Raw genomic sequence first — 7,519 nt, forward strand, 5'->3', positions numbered from 1 at the left:
ACCCAGTAAAAAATTCCTAACCCCACTATTAGAACAATATAAAAAGTCCGAAAAGAAAATATTTTTATCTCAAAGAAAAATGTTGAAATAGGATAAGTGACCACACTATTTAGTTACGCGTACAGACTGATGAGGTATGGCAAATGCAAACAGGTAGCCGAGGTCTTGAAAACTCAAGATATGAAGGTCGTCCCTACTAAAAGAATTGTGCTCAATTGTTGAGCTTCTTTTCATTTTCTGTTTATATAGAACTTTACAAGTATAGTTAATTAGAACTTTACAGGTATAGTGAATATTTCACATGGATACACTGCATCAATGTTTCTGCATCTGAGTATGGGCAGCATTTGTTTAATGCATGCGTGGGCAGCTTTTGTTTAATGCATCTGCATCTGAGTATGGGCAGCATTTGTTTAATGCATGCGTGGGCAGCATTTGTTTAATGCATGCGTTGAGTGTATTGCAGAGTCATTCACATGGGCAGCATTTGTTTAATGCATGCGTTGAGTGTATTGCAGAGTCATTCAGCCCAATAGGTTTGTGGCATGGATGCATGAGCAAGAAGAGTGAGACCAGTTTCAACCAAATGACGATGTTTTCGTTCTGCCATACCGTTTTGTTCAGGATGGTGAGGGCATGTATATTGATGATGAATGCCATGTTTTTCCAAATAAGATTTGAAAGTTTTGTTAATATATTCTCCTCCACCATCCGTTTGAAAAGTTTGGATTTTTGTTTGAAATTTATTCTCCATTTCAGTTTGAAATTTAATAAATGTTGAGAACACATCAGATTTTAGTTTTAATGGATAAAGCCATGTATATCGTGAATAATCATCAATGAAAATCACATAATAGCGAAAACCAGAAATTGACAAAGTAGGGGACATCCATACATCAGAATGAATAAGTTGTAAAGGAAAATGAGAAATAGAATTTGATGGGGAAAATGGCAATTTCTTGCTTTTGCCCAGAGGGCATGAATGACAGACAGAATTAAAATGGTGCCTAGTAAGAGGCACTTTGCTAGAGGAAGCTAAATGCTTTAAAATAAATAACGAAGGATGACCGAGTCTAGAGTGCCAAATACGATCATCAACCTTGACTCCCATGCACGAAAACAGTCCATGTCTTTTAATGGAATTAAAACTTGAATAAGGATAAACACCAGTGTTACTCCGGCCTGATAAAAGGATCCTCCCCGAGCGGATATCCTGAACACGGAAGAAATTAGGATGAAGGACAAAGAAACAGTCATTGTCAGAAGAGAATTGATTGATAGATAATATATTTTGAGAGGCATCAGGGCAATATAAAGTATTTTTAAGAGTATAGGAGCTAGTAGGAGAGTAAATAAAAGAGGTGCCTATGTGGGAAATGTGCAAACCTTGAGCACCATTAACACCACCGACTTGATCTATGCCTGTGTACTCCTGTGCATTTGTAAGTTGTCCAGGATCATTAGTAATATGTGTGTTCGCTCCAGAGTCCAGAAGCCATGTTGTGAGAGCATGAGATGCAGACTGGGGTACACGGGTTGACTGTGCAGCAAGAGCTGTGAGACGAGCACTTGGAACACGGCCTTCATAAGAAGTATTCATACGGTTGTAACAGTCAATGGCAGAGTGACCATTACGACGACAAATCTGACAGCGAAGTGGTGGACGATCAGACGAAGAGGGACCTGCACCAAGGATACCGCCATGGGGACGTCCTGGATTAGGAGCAGCAGCAACATGTGGGCGAGCCTGATTGCCACTACGAGGATGGACAGCACCACGGCCTCCACCACGGGCAAAGCCTGCATGAGCAGTCTGCCGACGTCCACGATTAGCAAACATGGCAGTCAAGACAGGAGTGTCTCCAGACAAATTGAAGGTAAGGTGACGAGCTTCAGCACTGAGCAGCAGTGCTTCCAAAGCAGCATACGAAATAGGATTTTCTCGGGCTTGAATGGAGGCGACTGTGTTCTCATACAGTGGTCCAACATTATTCATGATCGTGGCAATTAAGTCCGAGTCAGCAATGGGAGAACCAGATAAGGCTAACTGATCAGCCAAGGTGTTGAGTTTGTCCAAATAATCGGCAATACTGAGATCACCACGCCGGAGATTGAGAAGTTCCCCGCGGAGTTGAATAACACGATTGTGGGAGGAAGGTGCATATCGGTCCTGTAAAGCCTTCCAGGCCTCGGCAGCACTAACACATTTGACGACAACATGCATAACAGGAGGAGAGAGAGAACTAGTCAGCCATGATAGAACCATCTGGTCAGTTTGGATCCAAGGTTCGAAGAGAGGATTGATGGTGTCAGTGAGTTGACCATCATCATTCAGTTGATGAGCAGAAGGGCACTGAGAAGTGCCATCAACATATGGCATCAAACTGCGACTGCGAAGAAGGGGAACAAACTAGGCACGCCACAAGGGATAATTATGGCGATCAAGTTTTAGAGGAAGAAATGCAGAAACATTAGTGAGGGCAGCGGAAGAAGACATTGTATTTGGAAGAGAAATATGTCGTAAGACTTGAAAAAGGGATGATACCATAAAAGAATTGTGCTCAATTGTTGAGCTTCTTTTCATTTTCTGTTTATATAGAACTTTACAAGTATAGTTAATTAGAACTTTACAGGTATAGTGAATATTTCACATGGATACACTGCATCAATGTTTCTGCATCTGAGTATGGGCAGCATTTGTTTAATGCATGCTTGGGCAGCATTTGTTTAATGCATGCGTTGAGTGTATTGCAGAGTCATTCACATGAGCAGCATTTGTTTAATGCATGCGTTGTATGTATTGCAGAGTCATGCAGAGTCATTCACAACACTTGGTTTATCACCTACAACTTCAAATTAAAATTAATCCTTAGAAACTCGCATGCTAAAGATGAAGATGCAAGTCAAGATAAATTTGTTATTAGTTAGTTTAATCAGCATAGTTAAGTTTGTTATACTTGTTTGTGATTAGACAAGTTTGTTGTAGTTTCCTTTGTACATAGCTAAGTGATATATATACAGTGGAACTATGATTGTTTAGGGCCGGAGTAAGGCTAATCCGAATATCAATACCTCACAAGTCCGATCATGAACTTGACAACTTCGAGCAGAGCTAGATCAAACATAGCATGCCACCATCATCCAGTTCCAGGGCAATAGGTGAAGTCCGAGCAACTCAGTTGGTATGATTATGCTTGTTCCACAAGGCACAAGATTTGATTCGGATATTGACACAATCAGATTCCTCATAAATCTTTGAGTTCCTACAATCTAGGAATTGGCGTGCGCCGCAAGTAATTACTACTCCTAAGAGGGCGCAATATCTACTTCTAGATATCTCTTGGGATTCTTCCAGTTTAGAACAAGAATTCTAATCTAAAAAGCTCTCCTCACAGTATAAATACACCCATCTAGTGCTCGTCTTTGGTAACACAATCTTAGTACTCTATTCTCTTGCCCACTGTTTGAGCCTAAAATTGCTTACTAACTTGACTGTTGGAGAGCCTTGGCCGACATACCCCACCCTGGTCCTAGGCTTGCTCACGGTTGTTCTCAATTTTGCAGATTGCTCGAATTTGTGTCTCCATTATTTGGAACAATCTGCATATATATTTTTTCCAACAACTAGCGCTTTTATTGAGAATGAATTCATATTCCTCTCGACAAAATCACTCTACCCCAATGGAGATTCCCCCCAAATCATATCGCGATGAACTACATGCTCTAACGCACAACATTAACCCCGAGATCGACGGAGTTACCACCATGTACGAGATATAGAAATATGTGATGCATATTTATCTATCCTTGGAGGACCTTCGACGGAGCCCCTCTCGCCAAAGAACCTATAAGACTCATCGATTTGAAGGCGCGAATTAAAGACCTGGAAGAGGCCATCTCGCGCTTTAAAGAAGTGTCAGTCCAGACAATGGAAATCGTTGATCTGACTCTCGAGGCGTCACCCCAACGTCCTTCACCGAAGACGTACCATAAAAAATCTAGGAGGCTACAATGCCTACATCCCATCCAACGATTGGACAAAGAACCATTCCCTAGAGTGAATTACATATACAGCGAGCAAGAATGTCTGGAAACACTAGGAAAGAAAGCAGCATTTGACAAATTTCTTGTCTAATATGATTTTACGGTAAAGAGACATGTAATGCGGCCTATAGATATTGCAAAATTTCTGAAAAAAAAATATTGAGTACATAAAAGTGTGAAATTTTTAAAGATTCAAAAATTCAAAAAATTAAGTTATGATATAGCAACTCTGTTGATTTTTGTATTTCTATATGGTTTTGTATGTGTTATTTCTAGAAAAATGAAGAACAGAAGAAAACAATGAAAATTTGAAAATGGAGAGTATGGTGCTCTCTTGTATTTCTCGGTGGATTCGATTACAGAAGCATTCATTCACACACACATACATAAGCTATGATGAGGTGAATAGGGACAAAAATAACCGTTCGAGTGTTGCACGCTTTGCTCGTGTAAGCAAGCTCACGTGCACTACACGGGATCAATTTAAAACACCACTAATCGGGACAGGTGGCACACTCTGCACCATTTAGATGTTTTAATCATAACCGTTTATTACACTAGGATTATAAACTCCAACATTCAAATTAAAACTCAGCCATATCAATTTGAACTGCACTATGTTGCAATCCAGCAACCTTGATTCACAGCAACATCCTTATACTGCAACAAGATCTGTCCAATTTTGACAAAAAAAATGACAATTTCATCGACTGTCATTGGAAAATCTGTTTTACTTATTAAATATGGATACGAGAAAGACAATAAATTATTCTAGTTCCTAACAACTTTCTCGACTATATTAACACATAAAAATGAAATATTATGTATTAAAACTTGTAATCGGGTAATACATTCAAAACTAGAACTAAGAGAAACTAAAAGAGAGAGAGTATCTACATGATAGTTTCTCGTTATTATTATTATTATTATTATTATTATTATAGTCATGAGGCTACTTGTACACAAACTGAATCCACAGAATATCTCAGGCTTGAGGGACAAGCATTTCCCTAACGCGTTTCATATGGGCAACCAATTTTTGGTAGTCAGGAAGGTTGTCTCTGATGACAGGAACTTGCTTGAAATTCTGAACCCATGCATGCAATCGAGGCAAAGTGCTTGGCTCAAGCAATTTGACACCCACCATTTCTTCAATGGCTTCGAACCAAAGAGCCAGCCATCCATGCGTTATGTCTACCAACTTTGTACCATCACCCCCAAAAAACTTCTTGTCTCCAAGCCCTTGCTCTTCTAATATTTCAGCGTTTCCAACACTGATTCGATTGTCTTTTGTCCATCTTCTCCGGCAGTTAATCCGAAAAATGCATGAAAACTGATATGATTAAGCACTTATGTTTTATAGCGAAACATAAATTCGTGCGCATGCTAATCATAGCTATTTGGCGTCAATCTGCCCTCCTGCTAGAGGGCATGATGGCAAGCTAGGTAGGAAAAATCCCCAATTTGATCATCACAATGATTTGTCTTGTTCTTAACAAACTAAAAATTAAACTAGTGAGAAAAATTGAACCCATATGAGCAGCATAAAAAGGTCGTACCCAGTGCACAAGGCTCCCGCTTTACGCAGCATATTTCTGTAAATTATTGGAAGTCTCTCAATGTATAGTTGAACTAGATAATTAAGAGAAAAGCAGGTGACATAATTGAAACTTGAAATTATTTACGTGAGATACATAGAATTGTATCCAAAACCGAGCCAAGTCTCTTCCATAAGTATCTTCAGGCAGTAGATGATATTCTGGCCAAGTTTCTTCAATGTATTCAAGGATGACAACTGGCTTGGAAATCGGTTTTTCCCGGTGAAGAAGCACCGGAACCTTCTTGTAAACTGGATTGCACTGCAACAGAAGGTCACTTTTGTTGGAAAGGTCCTGTTCTATGTACTCATATTCACAACCTTGAACTATAGAGCTCATATAACTCTGTAAACAAACGGACTTGGCCAAAACCCAAGTAGCTTCACTTCTTCCATTATTCGTGTGATCAGGTGATCGAGGCACGGCCTGATCATACATAAATACTAATTTAAATTTGACTGGGTCTCTAAATAAATGGTAAGAAAATGAAATTGAAAGGTCCTCTTCGGAAAATGAAAGAAAGTGACAGGTCTTCCTTTCTTTTTTTTTTTTAAGTTATATTATTATTTTTTTAAGGGTATGTCTTTCTTTCTCGGAACTCTATTTTACTATTTTGTACACACTCATATTTGTTGAAGATTGCTTGAATATTTTTTTTTATATATGCAAGAAAAGGTCGAAAACGAATAGGGTGTACAAGACGAGTAAAAACATGAGAAAATCACTTGTATTTTCTCAAATGACAGAGGAGAAGATGCATGATTTGTTTTCCATTTCTTGGCCTGCCGTTTCAAACTTACACATTTTCTCTGAAAAGATGTGATTATTTCTACGCTAGCTACTCTTGACCTCTAGTCATAGACACCTGTATTTAATCGCCATGCAGAATTTTCACACTTGTGGGTACTGACTTTTTGACTATTTGTTTATATGTCACCACCGTGTGGAACAGTACAAAAATTAATCTGAGAACAACGTTATTTTATCTTGCAGAAAAATGTTGAAATAGGATAAATGACCACAGTATTTACTTTTCGCTTTAATTTAATCATTTTTCAGCAAAAAAAAAAAAAAAAAAGAAAGGGAAAAGACCACACTATTTATTAGGCCTGGGCAAGAACACCGACGACCGAAACCGAACAAGAAAAAAATTGGTCGGTTAAATTTGTTCAGGTGTTTATTTGGTTCTGAACAAAACCGAACCGATTTGAAGCATTTCGGCTCGGTACCGGTTATCTATATGCACCGGATCGATTTCTTTTTAAACTGGTTTGGCCACGTGGCTGGGTTTAAATGGTGGTAGCCAAGTCCATAAATGGACTCCACCACTCCAATCGTAATGGTGAATCAATCACCTGTATTATTTGCCTTTTTTTAAAAAAGGATTTTGATTTTTATTAATTAGAATTTGGGGGTTTTGAATTTCATATAGTAATTGTTTTTCTATTGGTTTTGTGAGCACTAAGCTGCGAGCGCTCGTGTGTGTGTATTATTTGGGTTAATATTTGAACATTGGGTTGCAAATGTAATGTGTGGAAGCCTAGAGATACTAACTAAAGGGAGACTTGCCCGAAGCCCAAGCATCAAGCCTAGAGACAAATTGTCGCCTTCCTATTAATGCATAGGCCATGTGCCTATGATTTAAATGTCAAGTGATGGGGACTAACTCATAATCAGCCAAAAAGCACTTTTCGATGGCAATACAAGAAAAAAGCTGATGACTCACTACCCTCCAAGTGCTTTTGAGCAAGAGCAAAGTCATTGCAGTCGGGCTAATTTGCCTATAAACGGAGGAAGAGGCCCCAGACACAAAGACTCTCAACCAATCAAACAAACAAAGATACAAACTCTGCTCTCAAGCCAAATTTGCATCTAAA

At 38.9% G+C, this 7,519-nt stretch overlaps 1 pseudogene; it reads right to left on the bottom strand.

Annotated features, from left to right (window-relative positions):
• Positions 1-5,029: 5,029 nt before the first annotated feature.
• On the bottom strand, positions 5,030-6,122 carry LOC126609211 (probable glutathione S-transferase; annotated as a pseudogene).
• Positions 6,123-7,519: the final 1,397 nt, after the last annotated feature.

This window comes from Malus sylvestris, chromosome 16 (genome assembly GCF_916048215.2).
Source record: "Malus sylvestris chromosome 16, drMalSylv7.2, whole genome shotgun sequence".
NCBI classification, from domain to species: Eukaryota; Viridiplantae; Streptophyta; class Magnoliopsida; order Rosales; family Rosaceae; genus Malus; species Malus sylvestris.